At 39.8% G+C, this 15827-nt stretch overlaps 1 pseudogene; it reads right to left on the reverse strand.

The window, feature by feature from the left end:
* Nucleotides 1-11004: 11004 nt before the first annotated feature.
* On the reverse strand, nt 11005-15155 carry LOC138071808 (ubiquitin-conjugating enzyme E2 D3-like; annotated as a pseudogene).
* Between the last annotated feature and the right edge of the window lie 672 nt (nt 15156-15827).

Here is a 15827-nt window from a genome sequence, read left to right on the forward strand (position 1 = left end):
TTTCCCAGGCTTCAAGGAAAGTTGAATTATTTCCCTGAAGAAGGTTGAATTATTTCTTCCTTTTTGTTTCTGCACTCCTAATTTTGGACCAGTGGTTTGTTTGAGCTTCATATAGGGTGAAATTTGTGCTGAGTTTTTGTTTTTTTCATTTGTTTTTTCCTCTGATGGGCAAGGCTGACTGAGGTGGTACTCCTGTCTGCTGATGATTTGGCTTGTATTTTTGTTTTGTTTGTTGTGTAGATGAGGCATCCTGCACAGGTGGTTGTGTAATGCTGGGTCTTGTATTCAAGTGATTTCCTTTGTGTGGGTTTTCACTATTTAATACTCCCTACTGTTAGATCTCTGGTAGTCTGGCATCTTGGAGTCAGTGCTCCCACTCCAAAGGTTCAGGTTTTGATCTCTGGTCAGGAACGAAGATTCCACAAGTGGTTTGTTTTGGCATTAATGGAGAGTAAAACAAATATCCAAAAATGAGAAACCAAAGATGAACCCCAGACAAATGGCAGTTACAAAATCAGGCATATAATAAGTTAAATAATGGAATATACACATATACATATACACCCATGATCAAAGTGAAAAGAGTCCAATGATGATAAAGTATAGTAGATTGATCTGGTGAACAAAGGAAATCAAAAATTATATTTACCAGTTAAGAACAAAACTAACTTAAGCACAAACTGGAAAACAAAACTAAAGCAAGGTGCCAAGTGGGGAATAAAGTAATGAAAACAAAACTAACTAATAACTTTGAGAGGAAAGGAAAGAAAGAAAAGAAAGAATTGATATGCAGTGTTAAATAGAGGTAGATGATGAAGATTTATATACATTAAAGATTAACTACAAGGAGAAAAGAACAGTAGAAAAGGCAAATAAAGGAATAAATGTAGAAAAAATATAATATGTTTTAAAAATTAAAATTATAGAAAAGAGAAAAAAAACAAAGGAAAAAGGGGGAAAAGAATGAAAACTCCACAGAACTGCAAAAGCCCAATGTAAAGGCAGAGGTTTATAACAACAGTAGGAAATGTGACTGAATATACACATCTACAAATACATAAGCAAAATCAAAACAGTACAACAAAAATTAAGTATGATAGATTGACCTGGTGAAGAAAGGAAACCAAAAATGATATCTACCAGAACAAAACTAATTAAACCACAAACTGGAAGACAAAACTAAAGCAAAGTGACAATTGGGGAATAAAGCAATGAAAATAAAACTAACAAATATGTTGAGAGGAAAGGAGAGAAAGAAAAGAAAGAAAGAATAGACATGCAAAGTTAAATAAAGGTAGATAATAAGATTTATATACATTAAAGATTAACTGCAAGGGTGAAAGAACAGTCAGAAAAGCAAACAAAGGAATAAATGTAGAAAAAATAACAATAGGTTTAAAAAATTAAAATTTTAAATTTAAAAAAGAGAAAAGAAAAGAGGAAAACACCACAGAACTGCAGAAGCCCAACGTAGAGGCAGAGGTTTATGACAACAACAACAACAAAAAAATGTGACTGAGGAAAAAGAAAAAAGCTCAAAAGCTTAATTTGATTTCTCAGTGCCAATAAAATCGACAACTACAACAGAGGGGGAAGAAATGGGAAAAAAATCCAAAATAATCTACAGAACAAGTCAAAAAATAAGAATAATAAATATTTTTCTTGAGTCACTGCTGTCAGAGTCCTTTCCTGCGCTGGGAATCACAGTCCACTTTACCTCTCTAGGATGCCCTTCAACACTGTACTGATCTCTGGACCTGCTATGGGGGCTGCTCAGATTCTAGTATGGTCCTGCTCCTGTGTGTTCTTGCCTCCAGTGTCCACAGCTATCAGAACTAGTGTGTTTTCTTTTGTGGGAGCTCTCAATGGCCTTTTATATATTCCATAGACACAGAGTCTGCCTAGTTGATCTTGTGGATTTAATCTGCAGCTAGTACAGCTGGTGGGAAGATTTTGGGTTTTTTTTCCTAGTCACACTGCCCCTGGGTTTCAATTGTGGTTTTATTTCCACCCCTACAAGTGGGTTGTCCACTGGGGTTTAGCTCTTGAGGGTGCCCTGGAGGGCTTGGGTTTTCCCCTGTGAGGGCCAGGTGTGGAAGCGGTGCAGCTGCTTGAGTTGTAGGGGTTCTGGCAGCACCAGGTACTCAGGGGGTTGACGGCTAAGGAAGCAGGAAATATAGTGCTCTCAAAGGGTATGGCAACCAGTATTGGCCAATACACTCCAGTATTCTTGCCTGGAGAACCCCTTCTCTGACAGAGAAGCCTGGCAAGCCACAGTCTATAGGGTCGCAAAGAGTCAGACAGGACGAAAGCGACCCTGCATGCATAAACACAAGACTTTTTATTTATTTATTTATTTATTTATTTATTTATTTATTTGCCTGTGGCAGCTCTGCCCCAGTGAGAGTTGAATGTGAAGGTAGTGCAGCTGCTTGGCTTGCGGGGACCTTGGCGGCGTCAAGTGTTCGGGGACAAAAACTGCCTCTGTGGCATGAGTTATGGCCCTATCAGAGTCTTTTATTGAGCCTCTTGAGGCTGATGATCAGAAGGCCTCTTTGGCCTGTCTTTCTCTGTAGCTCTGCCTTTCAGACACTTAGAGGGATCCCTTGCTTGGGGTCGTTATCTGCTGTTCAGTGCTTCAGGCACACAAAGGAGCCCCCCTGACTGGGGTCCTACTCTGTAGATCAGTGCATCAGGCACTTAAAGGGGCACCCTGGATGGGGTGGTACTCTGTAGCTCAGTGCATCAGGCCTTTGATGGGCCAACCTCTCTATTGTTCAGCAGCCCAATGCTGGTGTGTGGAGAGAGAGGCTATGATGATGGCTCCACTCCCTACATGTGACTCAGCAGTACCACCTTGCTTCCATGGCTGTCGGGCTTTTCTCCACATGCATTTCCCACCACGATCCACTCCCTCACATCCTCTCGATCCGTCTTTCCACAGTCAGCAGCAGCCCTCGCACTGGGATTGCTCCACAATCCCTAAACTCCAGCACCCAGCTGCTGCCCTTCCAGGAGACCATGTTCCTGAACAGTGTATGTGTGACTGCGACTGTGGCAAGAACTGTCTAATTCTCATTACCTTTAGACTGCCACAGATCAGCTGTTTCACTCTCAGCCTTAAATATTTCTCCTCTTACTCAGACAATTGCCCCGCTATGGGGATTGGACCCCTGATTCAGTTCCCCCACCCATCAAGGGCAAGTACAGTCTTACTAACACTCCTGTTTCTCCCCCTAGTCCCTTCATCCTACCAAGTTTTGTGTGGTTTCATATATTCTTTTCCACTGGTCAGGTACTCCTGTCTTCTCTCAGTTGGTGTTCTGTATGCACTTCTGTGTCTGATGTATCTGTGGAAAGAGATGTACTCCACATCCACCTACTCCTCTGCCATCTTGTTCTCCCTCATGTATCTTCTTGATCCGTCTTTTTCTGTGCTTCCATTTTATTTTCAAGATTTTGAATAGTCTTTACTATGATTACTCCGAATTCTTTTTCAGGTGGACTGCCTATTTCCTCTTCATTTGTTTCATATGGTTTTTACCATATTCCTTTGTCTGCTACATGTTTATTGTCTTCTCATTTTTCCGTGCATCTGCTGGACCAGTGCATTATGAACATTTCTTGGTTTTGGGGGCTTGTGCCACTGTTCTCATGGATGGAGCTGGATCTTGTCTCTCTGAAGGACAGCTGTGTCCAGTAGTGTGTTTTGGGATGTATTTGGGCTTTATATGGCTTTAGGCAACCTGTCTGCTAATGTGCAGTTTTGTATCCCTGTTTTGCTGAAAGATTGGCATGAGACATCAGGCACTGGAGCTTGCTAGCCTTTGGGTGGGGGTTGGTCTTAGTGTTGAGATGGAGGCCTTTGGGAGAGGTCTTTCTGATTAATATTCTGTGGGGTTGGGAGTTGTCTGGTGGTCCAAAGTCCTGGACTTGGTTCTCCCATCTTGGGGATTTAAGCCTGATTGCTTACTGTGGCAGCGAGACTTCACAGGCCACATAGCACAGAAGACAAAACCCCAAGACTAGTGGTGAAAGCAACAGTCAACAACCTAGAACCCCAAAGAAACACGTTCAGATGTCACTTTCCTTCACTCTTCACTTTCAGGTTGATGTACTGGAATCTTTCTTTCTTTCAGATTGGGTCATTCATGCCTAATTCTCCTTCCAGCATGTTACCATGCCTTTCTAATCACCTGCTGAGGTGATTTTCCTATGTGATCAGTCTGGTTTCACTTACTCACAGGTACTGCATGCAGGGGCCTGGCATTTGGTACTTCATAACCATTTCTTTATCTTTTAAGCTACCTGCCTGAGAAAAAAAGTTTTTTTATGATTTAGAATGGTTTTCTGTACTTGATGTAATCTTTATTAGGTCTTTAATTACTTAAGAAAATTAGTTGTTTTTAATATTAAAAGAGCTAAGGATTTTTTTGTTTGCCTTATAAGCACATAACCTTCTAAGAGAAGCAGATGATATTAAGACAAGTTCGCAAGAATACACAGAACTATACCAAAAAGATCTTCATGACCCAGATAACCATGATAGTGTAATCACTCACCTATAGCTAGACATCCTGGAGTATGAAGTCAAGTGGGTCTTAGGAAGCATCACTAGGAACAAAGCTAGCTGAGGTTATGGTATTCCAGCTGAGCTATTTAAAATCCTAAAAGATGATGCTGTTAAAGTGCTCCACTCAATATGTCAGCAAATTTTGAAAACTCATCAGTGCCCACAGGACTGGAAAAGGTCTAATTCTAATCTCAAAGAAGGGCAATACCAAAGAATGTTCAAACTACTACACAGTTGTACTCATTTCACATGCTACCAAAGTAATGCTCAAAATTTTCCAAGCTAGGCTTCAAAAATGCATGAACTGAGAACTTCTTTGATGTTCAAGCTGGTTTTAGAAAAGGCAGAGGAACCAGAGATCAAATTGCCAGCATCTGGTGGATCATAGGAAAAGCAAGAGAGTTCCAGAAAAACATCTATCTCTGCTTCATTGACTATGCTAAAGCCTTTGACTGTGTGGATCACAACAAACTGGAAAATTCTGAGAGAGATGGAAGTACCAGGCCACCTAACCTGCCTCCTGAGAAAACTGTACGTGGGTCAAGAAGCAGCAGTTAGAACTGGACAGCAGACTGTTTCAAAATTGGGGAAGGAGTACATCAAGGACGTATATTGTCACCCTGCTATTTAACTTATATGCAGAGTACAGCATGCAAAATGCCAAGCTGAATGAAGCACACGCTGGAATCAAGATTGCTGGGAGAAATACCAACAACCTCAGATATGCAGATGACACCACCCTTATGAGAGAAAGTAAAGAGGAGCTAAAGAGTCGCTTGATGAATGAAAGAGGAGATTTAAAAAGCTGCTTAAAACTCAACATTCAAAAAACTAACATCATGGCAACCAGTCTCATTATTTCATGGCAAATAGAAGGGGAAAACAATGGAAACAGTGACAGACTTTATTTTCTTGGGTTCCAGAATCATTGCAGATGGTGACTGCAGCCATGAAATTAAAGACCTTTGCTCTTTGGAAGAAAAGCTATGACAAACTTAGACAGTGTTTTAAAAAGCAGAGACGTTACTTTGCTGACAAAGATCCATATGGTCAAGAATGGTTTTGCCAGTAGTCATGTGTGATGTAAGAGTTAGACCATAAAGAAGACTGAGTGCTGAAGAACTAATGCTTTTTAACTCTGGTGTTACAGATGACTGATGAGTGTCCCTTGGACTTCAAGATTAAGCCAGTCAATCCTAAAGTAAATAAACCCTGAATATTCATTGGAAGGACTGATAAGTTGAAGCGCCAATGCTTTGGCCACCTGATGCAAAGAGCCAACACATTAGAAAAGACCCTGATGCTGGGCAAGATTGAAGGCAGGAGGAGAAGGGGATGACAGAGGCTGAGATGGTTGGATGCATCCCCGACTCAGTGGACATGAGTTTTGACCAAGCTCTGGGAGACAGTGAAGAACAGGGAAGCCTGGTGTGCTGCAGTCCATGGGATCACAAAGAGTCAGACACGACTGAGTGACTGAACAACAACAACAACCTTCTATATTAATGTTTAAAATTTTTTGTAACTTTTATCAAATTGATAGCCATCTACCTGTGATCCTATTTAGTCAACTGTTCCATCTTTTTGACAATTTTGAAACTTCTCACAATAAACTTCTGAATTGAGCCTTTTCATCTGCAAACTAACTTCGAGGTTTCCCAGAAGGCCCCTGGAAAATCTTGAAGTATTTTTCTCTCACCTTGTAAAACAGAGGTATATTTAGGTTTATCTGATATGTCAAATTACGTGGAGAGCATTGTCAAAAAGGAAGTAATGATGAACTGTCTTTCATTATATATGTACAAATATACATTTTTAATGTAGATATTTCAGAATTAACATGAAGTTCATAGAAACATGTTGATATTCTTGTTGTTCAGTTAGTATGTTAACATGTTGTATGCCACAGAAGTAACTAGAATTCCTCCACAAATTAACTTACATCAGATCTTTAGCCATGGTCATTTTTTTATCTTTCATCATTTTCAGTTACTACTATATTGTAATTATTCTCTGAAAGTATTTGTAATTAGCTGCAAATAAGAATGCTCCATGATGGCATGCCTTCAATAACTTGAGGACTATACCACTGAACTGTGTAAGAATATCCAGAACTAATGAAGAAACTCATGAATTTATATACTTCCCAGCCTGAGATCAAGAAAAATAAGAATTAGTTACATTTGGCTAAATGAACTGATATGTATTTTTGGAATTTTTAGAATATAACTTCTTGTTTGATATATTGCTGGTTAAAGCATTTAATATTTTATTTTCCAGATTTAAGGAAACATGTTTTCCTCTTGAGCTATTTATCTGCTGTGGTGTCCTTAGTTGCTCAGTCGTGTCAAACTCTTTGTGACCTCATGAACTGTAGCTCATCAAACTCATCTGTCCATGGGGATTCCCCAGGCAAGAAAACTGTAGTGGGTTGCCATGCCCTCCTCTAGGAGATCTTCACGACCCAGGGATCCAACCCAGGTCTCCTGCACTGCAGGTGGATTCTTTATCATCTGAGCCACCAGGGAAGCACAAGCATACTGGAGTGGGTAGCCTATACCTTCTCCAGGGGATCTTCTCGACCCAGGAATCGAACTGGGGTCTACTGAATTGCAGGTGGATTCTTTACCAAGCTACCAGGGAAGCCCAAGCTATCTGTAACTTAGAGTAACTTGGTAAATTCTATCTTTGTAAACAAAATTCAACCTTTTATCATTTCCTCTTAACTGATACCTCAATAATTTGAAAACTCTTAGTGAATATTCTTATTTTAATGGAAATATAGTTATTTGCATCAGTTCAGTTAGTTTTCCTTGTAACAGAACACAATTGCAAACATTAATTTATTACCACTGCTTTGAATGGAATGTTATATTTTAGAATGATGTACAATAAATCAGATGACCATTGACTTTAAGGCACCAGTGTTTATAAAGCCAGGCTTCCCAGGTGGTTCAGTGGTAAAGAATCCACCTGCCAGTGCATGAGACAGAGAACTGGGTTTGATCTCTGGGTCAGGAAGATCTGCTGGAGTAAGAAACAGCAACCAGCTACAATACTCTTGCCTGTAAAAATCCCATGGAAAGAAGAGCCTAGAAGGCTACAGTCCATTGGGTCACAAAAGGTCGGACATGAGTGACTGAGCACATAGGCATGCTTATGAAGTCACCCCTTAGAAAAACTATCTATACCTGGACCATAGGCTTTCTTGCCTTACAAGTAAGGAATGTCACTTCCTGGCAGGTTGAGGATGCTCATGATATTTCAAAGACCTGAAGAAAGAGAAATACACTTAAATCCATAGGTATTTCAGGCAAAATCTGGTGATGAGTTTTTGCTTTGTTTTCCTAGTCTCAAGAGGCTTTAAAAGCCCAATATGAGATTCCATATGTAAAGTTCCAGCAAAGCAAACTTAAAAAGGGCCCATGTGGGCAATTGCTGTGCCTCAGTTATGTAAAGAGTAAAATCAAGTTTAATGAAACTAACTTATTTTGTAAACAAATTAGTCTTATGAATACTTTGATCATTTTTGATAAAAATGGAGGTGATTGCAGAGGGAACTTTTTTAAAATTGAAAACTATGGTGTACCCATGTGGATTTCATCTTGCACATTTTGTCAGTTTTTACTCAATCCTTCTTTTCTCTTGTATCCTGCTACAACTGTCCAAATTAAAGTTTCCACTCCCCCACCTTCTGACTTAGAGTCATTCAGGACTGAAACTCTCATTTGCTTAAAGTCTTGCAAGCTGAAACTGATGACTTCTTATAAAGTTAAATAATTGCCACATCATTTTTTTAATAGGCAGCCTTTGAGCCTACTGCTGTATGGACAACTCAGAAAGTTTACCAGAACACCTGATTTTTCCTCACAGTATTTTTCTCTTCCATGGAATACCCACTTTTCTATCCCATGGTTGGAGTTGAAACCAGTTTCTCTCCCCCACTGTAAAAACCCATTGTAGTTGTTATTATACCTATCTCAACTGTCCTGAATAAAGTCTGTCTTACCATCTTTAGCAAGTGTCACTGAATATTATTTTCTTTAATAGTTATCAAGACACCTTGTTTGGTATTTTAAAACTGACTTTAAATTGCTTTGCTCCCTCTTTTATTGTCTTAACTCTTTTATAGGGGCAGTCAGTAATAACCTGCATTTACTTTTGTCTTAGATCTATTGTCTTATCTGCTTTTGTAATGAGGATACAATGAAGGAGTTATTATAGAATGCATTCCTTTACATTTGTCCAATTGGATATGCTGAACTTATATAAAATTAATATTTGGTATGCTAATGCATGTGAAAATCCAAACTCATATACTTTCAGTTTTTTTGTTTGTTTGTTTATGTAACTTTATTGAAGAAAAATAAATCAATTACTAGCAGAGCTATTATTCGATCACTCATCCATTGGCAACTTGCAGCATTTATTCAGTGCTATATTAAACAGTGTATTGGAAGATACACTAACTAAGAGCTCCAAGCCTCCTAACAATTTAAGTGAAAATTAAAAAATGAGATGCTATTTTGGAATAGAAAGGGTGTTTGACTTCCAATTTTTATTCTATGTAGAACAAAAACAGGTCATTCTTTTATTGACATGCATAAAATACATCACATTTTCTGTTCTGCTGATGATATAAATTCAATAGCAGTTCTCCAGCCACATCAGTTATGAGCATAAAGTGTATCATGTAACCTCAAGTCTTTAACAGTGGAAGGCTTAAATGGATGCTGCTAGAATAATGCTGCTTCCTATGATGTGACAACTCAGCATTCATCTTCCTCCCTCTCAGATGACTCTTCAGCATGTTAGAGCAATTAGGAATGGTTTAATCTTACAACCAAGACACTGGCCACAAAATACACATGCTCCATCAAAAAAAAAAAAAAAACTCCTAGAGGAAAACATAGGCAAAACACTCTCTGACATAAATCACAGCAGGATCCTCTATGACCCACCTCCCAGAGTAATGGAAATAAAAGCAAAAATAAACAAATGGGACCTAATTAAAATTAAAAGCTTCTGCACAACAAAGGAAACTATAAGCAAGGTGAAAAGACAGCCTTCAGAATGGGAGAAAATAATAGCAAATGAAGCAACTGACAAAAAAAAAAAAAATCTCAAAAATATGCAAGCAACTCCTGCAGCTCAATTCCAGAAAAGTAAATGACCCAATCAAAACATGGGCCAAAGAACTAAACAGACAGTTCTCCAAAGAAGACATACACATGGCTAACAAACACATAAAAAGATTCTCAACATCAGTCATTATCAGAGAAATGCAAATAGAAACCAATGAGGTACCACCTCACGCCAGTCAGAATGGCTGCTATCCAAATATCTACAAACAATAAATGCTGGAGAGGGTGTGGAGGAAAGGGAATCTTCTTACACTGTTGGTGGGATTGCAAACTAGTATAGCCACTATGGAGAACAGTGTGGAGATTCTTAAAATCTCAAAATAGAACTGCCATATGAACCAGCAATCCCACTGCTGTGCATACACACTGAGGAAGCCAGAATTGAAAGAGACACATGTACCCAGTGTTCATCGCAGCACTGTTTATAATAGCCAGGACATGGAAGCAACCTAGATGTCCATCAGCAGACAAATGGATAAGAAATCTGTGGTACATATACACAATGGAATATTACTCAGCCATTAAAAAGAATGCATTTGAATAAGTTCTAATGAGGTGGATGAAACTAGAACCTATTATACAGAGTGAAGTAAGCTAGAAAGAAAAACACCAATACAGTATACTAACACATATATATGGAACTTAGAAAGATGGTAACAATAACTCTATATGTGAGACAACAAAAGAGACACAGATGAATAGAACAGTATTTGGACTCTGTGGGGGAAGATGAGGGTGGGATGATCTGAGAGAATAACATTGAAACATGTATATTATCATATGTGAAATGGATCACCAGTCCAGGTTCCATGTATGAGACAGGGTGCTCAGGGCTGGTGTACTGGGATGACCCAGAGGGATGGGATGGGGAGGGAGGTGGGAGGGAGGTTCAGGATGGGGAATCCCTGTAAACTCATGGCTGATTCATAACAACGTATGGCAAAAACCACTACAATATTGTAAAGCAATTAGCCTCCAACTAAAATAATTTTTTTTTTAAAAAAAGAGAGAATCAACACCAAAAAAAAATTTTAATTAAAAAATTCTGAATCTTGGACAACTGTTCTCTTGTACTTTAGTTTCTAAAAACATTTATTGTCCAAAGCTGGAAGAACTTAAGTCTTATCAGTTGAGCATGTGAATGAATGGAGGAGGTAGACAAAAAAATAAAATTAAAACAGATGAGGTCCAAAAGGGGAGCAGCCAGATAAGAAAATTTAAAAACAAGGAACAGTAATTTATGTTTATTACAGCTATAATGCAGGTTATTCTGACTTTAAGGTAGCATCACATGGCATACTAATGACTCCATTCCTGAGATATTTTGTTGTACCTATCTCTGTTTTATAGATCTGTGCAATCTCTGGCACTAGGGGGTTCATCTGGGTTTGAATCACATAGCAGTGAACAAATGGATTAAAAAAAAAAACTTTAGAAATAGTTAATGCAGGAGACCACTGTGATTTTAGAATATTAAGACAAATGCTGCCATTACTGTTAATATTTGGATGATAAATTATTGTTGTAAATGCAACCTTAGGTGGTTTGAAAGGGTTCAGTTCAGTTCAGTTCAGTCACTCAGTCGTGTCCGACTCTTTGAGACCAAATGAATCACAGCACGCCAGGCCTCCCTGTCCATCACCACCTCCTGGAGTTCACTCAGACTCGCGTCCATCGAGTCAGTGATACTAACCAGCCATCTCATCCTGGGTCGTCCCCTTCTCTTCCTGCCCCCAATCCCTCCCAGCATCAGAGTTTTTTCCAATGAGTCAACTCTTCACATGAGGTGGCCAAAGTACTGGAGTTTCAGCTTTAGCATCATTTCTTCCAAAGAAATCCCAGGGTTGATCTCCTTCAGAATGGACTGGTTGGATCTCCTTGCAGTCCAGGGGACTCTCAAGAGTCTTCTCCAACACCACAGTTCAAACGCATCAATTCTTCTGTGCTCATCCTTCTTCATAGTCCAACTCTCACATCCATACATGACTACTGGAAAAACCATAGCCTTGACTAGACAGACCATAGTCGGCAAAGTAATGTCTCTACTTTTAAATATACTATCTAGGTTGTTCATAACTTAGTCTGAAGGAAAATGAATTGTCAAAAATACACTGCCTTGAAATGGCTGTCATTAGGTTCCACAATTGTGGCTTGCCAGTAAATGGCACAGGCACAGGAGGGCCTAGAGGAGCTATCCCACTTTGAAGGTAAGGAAGGAGATACCCTTCATCCAAGATAAGGAGCAGTGGCTGTGCTTTGCTGGAGCAGCCGTGAAGAGATACCCCACGCCCAAGGTAAGAGAAACCCAAGTAAGATTGTAGATATTGCAAGAGGGCATCAGAGGGCAGACACACTGAAACCATACTCACAGAAAACTAGTCAACAAAAGAGTCTGAAATGCAGTACTTGGATGCAATCTCAAAAACGACAGAATGATCTCTGTTCATCTCCAAGGCAAACCATTCAATATCACAGTTATCCAAGTCTATGCCCCAACCAGTAATGCTGAAGAAACTGAAGTTGAACGGTTTTATGAAGACCTACAAGACCTTTTAGAACTAACACCCAAAAAAGATGTCCTTTTCATGAAAAGGGGCTGGAATGAAAAAGCAGGAAGTCAAGAAACACCTGGAGTAACAGGCAAATTTGGCCTTGGAATACAGAATGAAGCAGGGCAAAGATTAAAAGAGTTTTGCCAAGAACAATCATTGGTCATAGCAAACACCCTCTTCCAACAACACAAGAGAAGACTCTACACATGGATATCACCAGATGGTCAACACCGAAATCAAATTGATTATATTCTTTGCAGCCAAAGATGGAGAAGCTCTATACAGTCAACAAAAACAAGACCAGGAGCTGACTGTGGCTCAGATCATGAACTCCTTATTGCCAAATTCAGACTTAAATTGAAGAAAGTAGGGAAAACCGCTAGACCATTCAGGTATGACCTAAATCAAATCCCTTATGATGATACAGTGGAAGTGAGAAATAGATTTAAGGGCCTAGATTTGATAGATAGAGTGCCTGATGAACTATGGATTGATGTATGTGACACTGTACAGGAGACAGGGATGAAGACCATCCCCATGGAAAAGAAATGCAAAAAAGCAAAATGGCTGTCTGGGGAGGCCTTACAAATAGCTGTGAAAAGAAGAGAGGTGAAAAGCAAAGGAGAAAAGGAAAGATATAAGCATCTGAATGCAGAGTTCCAAAGAATAGCAAGAAGAGATAAGAAAGCCTTCTTCAGCGATCAATGCAAAGAAATAGAGGAATAGAACAGAATGGGAAAGACTAGAGATCTCTTCAAGAAAATTAGAGATACCAAGAGAACATTTCATGCAAAGGTGGGTTTGATAAAGGACAGAAATGGTCTGGACCTAACAGAAGCAGAAGATATTAAGAAGAGGTGGCAAGAATACACAGAAGAACTGTACAAAAAAGATCTTCATGATCCAGATAATCATGATGATGTGATCACTAATCTAGAGCCAGACATCTTGGAATGTGAAGTCAAGTGGGCCTTAGAAAGCATCACTACAAACAACGCTAGTGGAAGTGATGGAACTCCAGTTGAGCTATTTCAAATCCTGAAAGATGATGCTGTGAAAGTGCTGCACTTAATATTCCAGCAAGTTTGGAAAACTTAGCAGTGGCCACAGGAATGGAAAAAGGTCAGTTTTCATTCCAATCCCAAAGAAAGGCAATGCCAAAGAATGGTCAAACTACCGCACAATTGCACTCATTTCACATGCTAGTAAAATAATGCTCAAAATTCTCCAAGCCAGGCTTCAGCAATACATGAACCATGAACTCCCTGATGTTCAAGCTGGTTTTAGTAAAGGCAGAGGAACCAGAGATCAAATTGCCAACATCCGCTGGATCATGGAGACAGCAAGAGAGTTCTAAAAAAAAAATCTACTTCTGCTTTATTGACTATGCCAAAGCCTTTGACTGTGTGGATCACAATAAACTGTGGAACATTCTGAGAGAGATGGGAATACCAGACCACCTGACCTGCCTCTTGAGAAATCTGTATGCAGGTCAGGAAGCAACAGTTAGAACTGGACATGGAAAAACAGACAGGTTCCAAATAGGAAAAGGAGTACGTCAAGGCTGTATATTGTCACCCTGCTTCTTTAACTTCTATGCAGAGTACATCATGAGAAAAGCTGGACTGGAAGAAACACAAGCTGGAATCAAGATTGCTGGGAGAAATATCAATAACCTCAGATATACAGATGACACCACCCTTATGGCAGAAAGTGAAGAGGAACTAAAGAGCCTCTTGATGAAAGTGAAAGAGGAGAGTGAAAAAGTTGGCTTAAAGCTCAACATTCAGAAAACGAAGATCATGGCGTCTGGTCCCATCACTTCATGGGAAATAGATGGGGAAACAGTAGAAACAGTGTCAGACTTTATTTTTGGGGGCTCCAAAATTACTGCAGATGGTGATTGCAGCCATGAAATTAAAAGACGCTTACTCCTTGGGAGAAAAGTTATGACCAACCTAGATAGTATATTCGAAAGCAGAAACATAACTTTGCCGTCTAATCAAGGTTATGGTTTTTCCAGTAGTCATGTATGGATATGACAGTTGGACTTTGAAGAAGGCTGAGTGCCGAAGAATTGATGTTTTTGAACTGTGGTGCTGGAGAAGACTCTTGAGAGTCCCTTGGACTGCAAGGAGATCCAACCAGTCCATTCTGAAGGAGATCAACCCTGGGATTTCTTTGGAAGGAATGATGCTAAAGCTGAAGCTCCAGTATACCTCATGCGAAGAGTTGACTCATTGGAAAAGACTCTGATGCTGGGAGAGATTGGGGGCAGGAGGAGAAGGGGACGACAGAGGATGAGATGGCTGGATGGCATCACAGACTCGATGGACGTGAGTCTGAGTGAACTCCGGGAGATGATGATGGACAGCAAGGCCTGGCTTGCTGTGATTCATGGGGTCACAAAGAGTCGGACATGACTGAGCGACTGAACTGAACTGAATAAATGGCAACCCACTCCAGTATTATTGCCTGGAAAATCCCATGGACCTGGTAGGCTACCGTCCATGGTGTCATAAAGAGTCACACATGACTGACCGACTTCTCTTTCACTTTCTTTTTTTTTTTTTTTAATCTCTTCAATTTTATTATAGGACACACTGGGGACAGAGGAGGGAAGTGGAGGAGGGGTGACAAGAGGGCAGCTGGGGGCCTCCCCCATCATGAGCCTTTGAACACAGTAGGGGATCACGCAGAGGCATCAGGAGAGGATGCAGGAAGTGCAAGCATCACCTTCCATGGGACAAGGATCCCTCATCATGGCCACACTTTCACTTTCTAATGAAATGTATCACCTCCAAATCGACCTGCATGTGCTAGAGGGTCACGGGCCAAATCACTACATTCATTATTAATCCATTTCAGCGCCCTAGTCTGTGCCATAGTCTGGCTCCTCCCTATCTCACTCAGTGCGTGCCCAAAGATCCTGCAAAAACCCTTGATTATACCAGCAGCTGGGAAGGATTATCTCTTGCTCTTCCATTGGCTCTGCCAGACAGAGGCTTTTGGTATTGAGGTGGAATTCGTGAGAATCTCAGGGCTGGTTAACAGGAGCTGTCACGCTGCAATAACTAAAGGGCTATTTTGTGCATTCCTCCTGACAGGAGCCCGTCTCCTGTCTTCAATTTTATTATAGTAACTGATGAAAGTATTAAACTTTTTCTCAAAATGTAGCCTTTAAAATCATGAGCAAATATCAAATCTGACTTTTGAAAAATATATTTCATAATGCTATCTCTTTTATGCTCCTCTTAATTTTTTTTCATCACCACTCCAGCCTTTTCAAACACACACCATATATAGTCTTATTCCTTTAGGAAACATTAATAAACAGGAAGATGGAAAATAAGACCAAGAAATCTAATCCCATCTACTATCTATTTTCATAAATAAAGTTTTATTGGAACACAGCCACATACCATTGTTTACATGTATCTACAGTTACTTTTGCTACAAAGACAACTGAGCAGTTGTGACTGAGGCCATGTAGCCCACATAGCTTAAAATATTTGTTATTTGCTCACTTTAAAAGCTTTTCAGACCTATTATAGAATA

This window comes from Capricornis sumatraensis, chromosome X, assembly GCF_032405125.1.
Source record: "Capricornis sumatraensis isolate serow.1 chromosome X, serow.2, whole genome shotgun sequence".
NCBI classification, from domain to species: domain Eukaryota; kingdom Metazoa; phylum Chordata; class Mammalia; order Artiodactyla; family Bovidae; genus Capricornis; species Capricornis sumatraensis.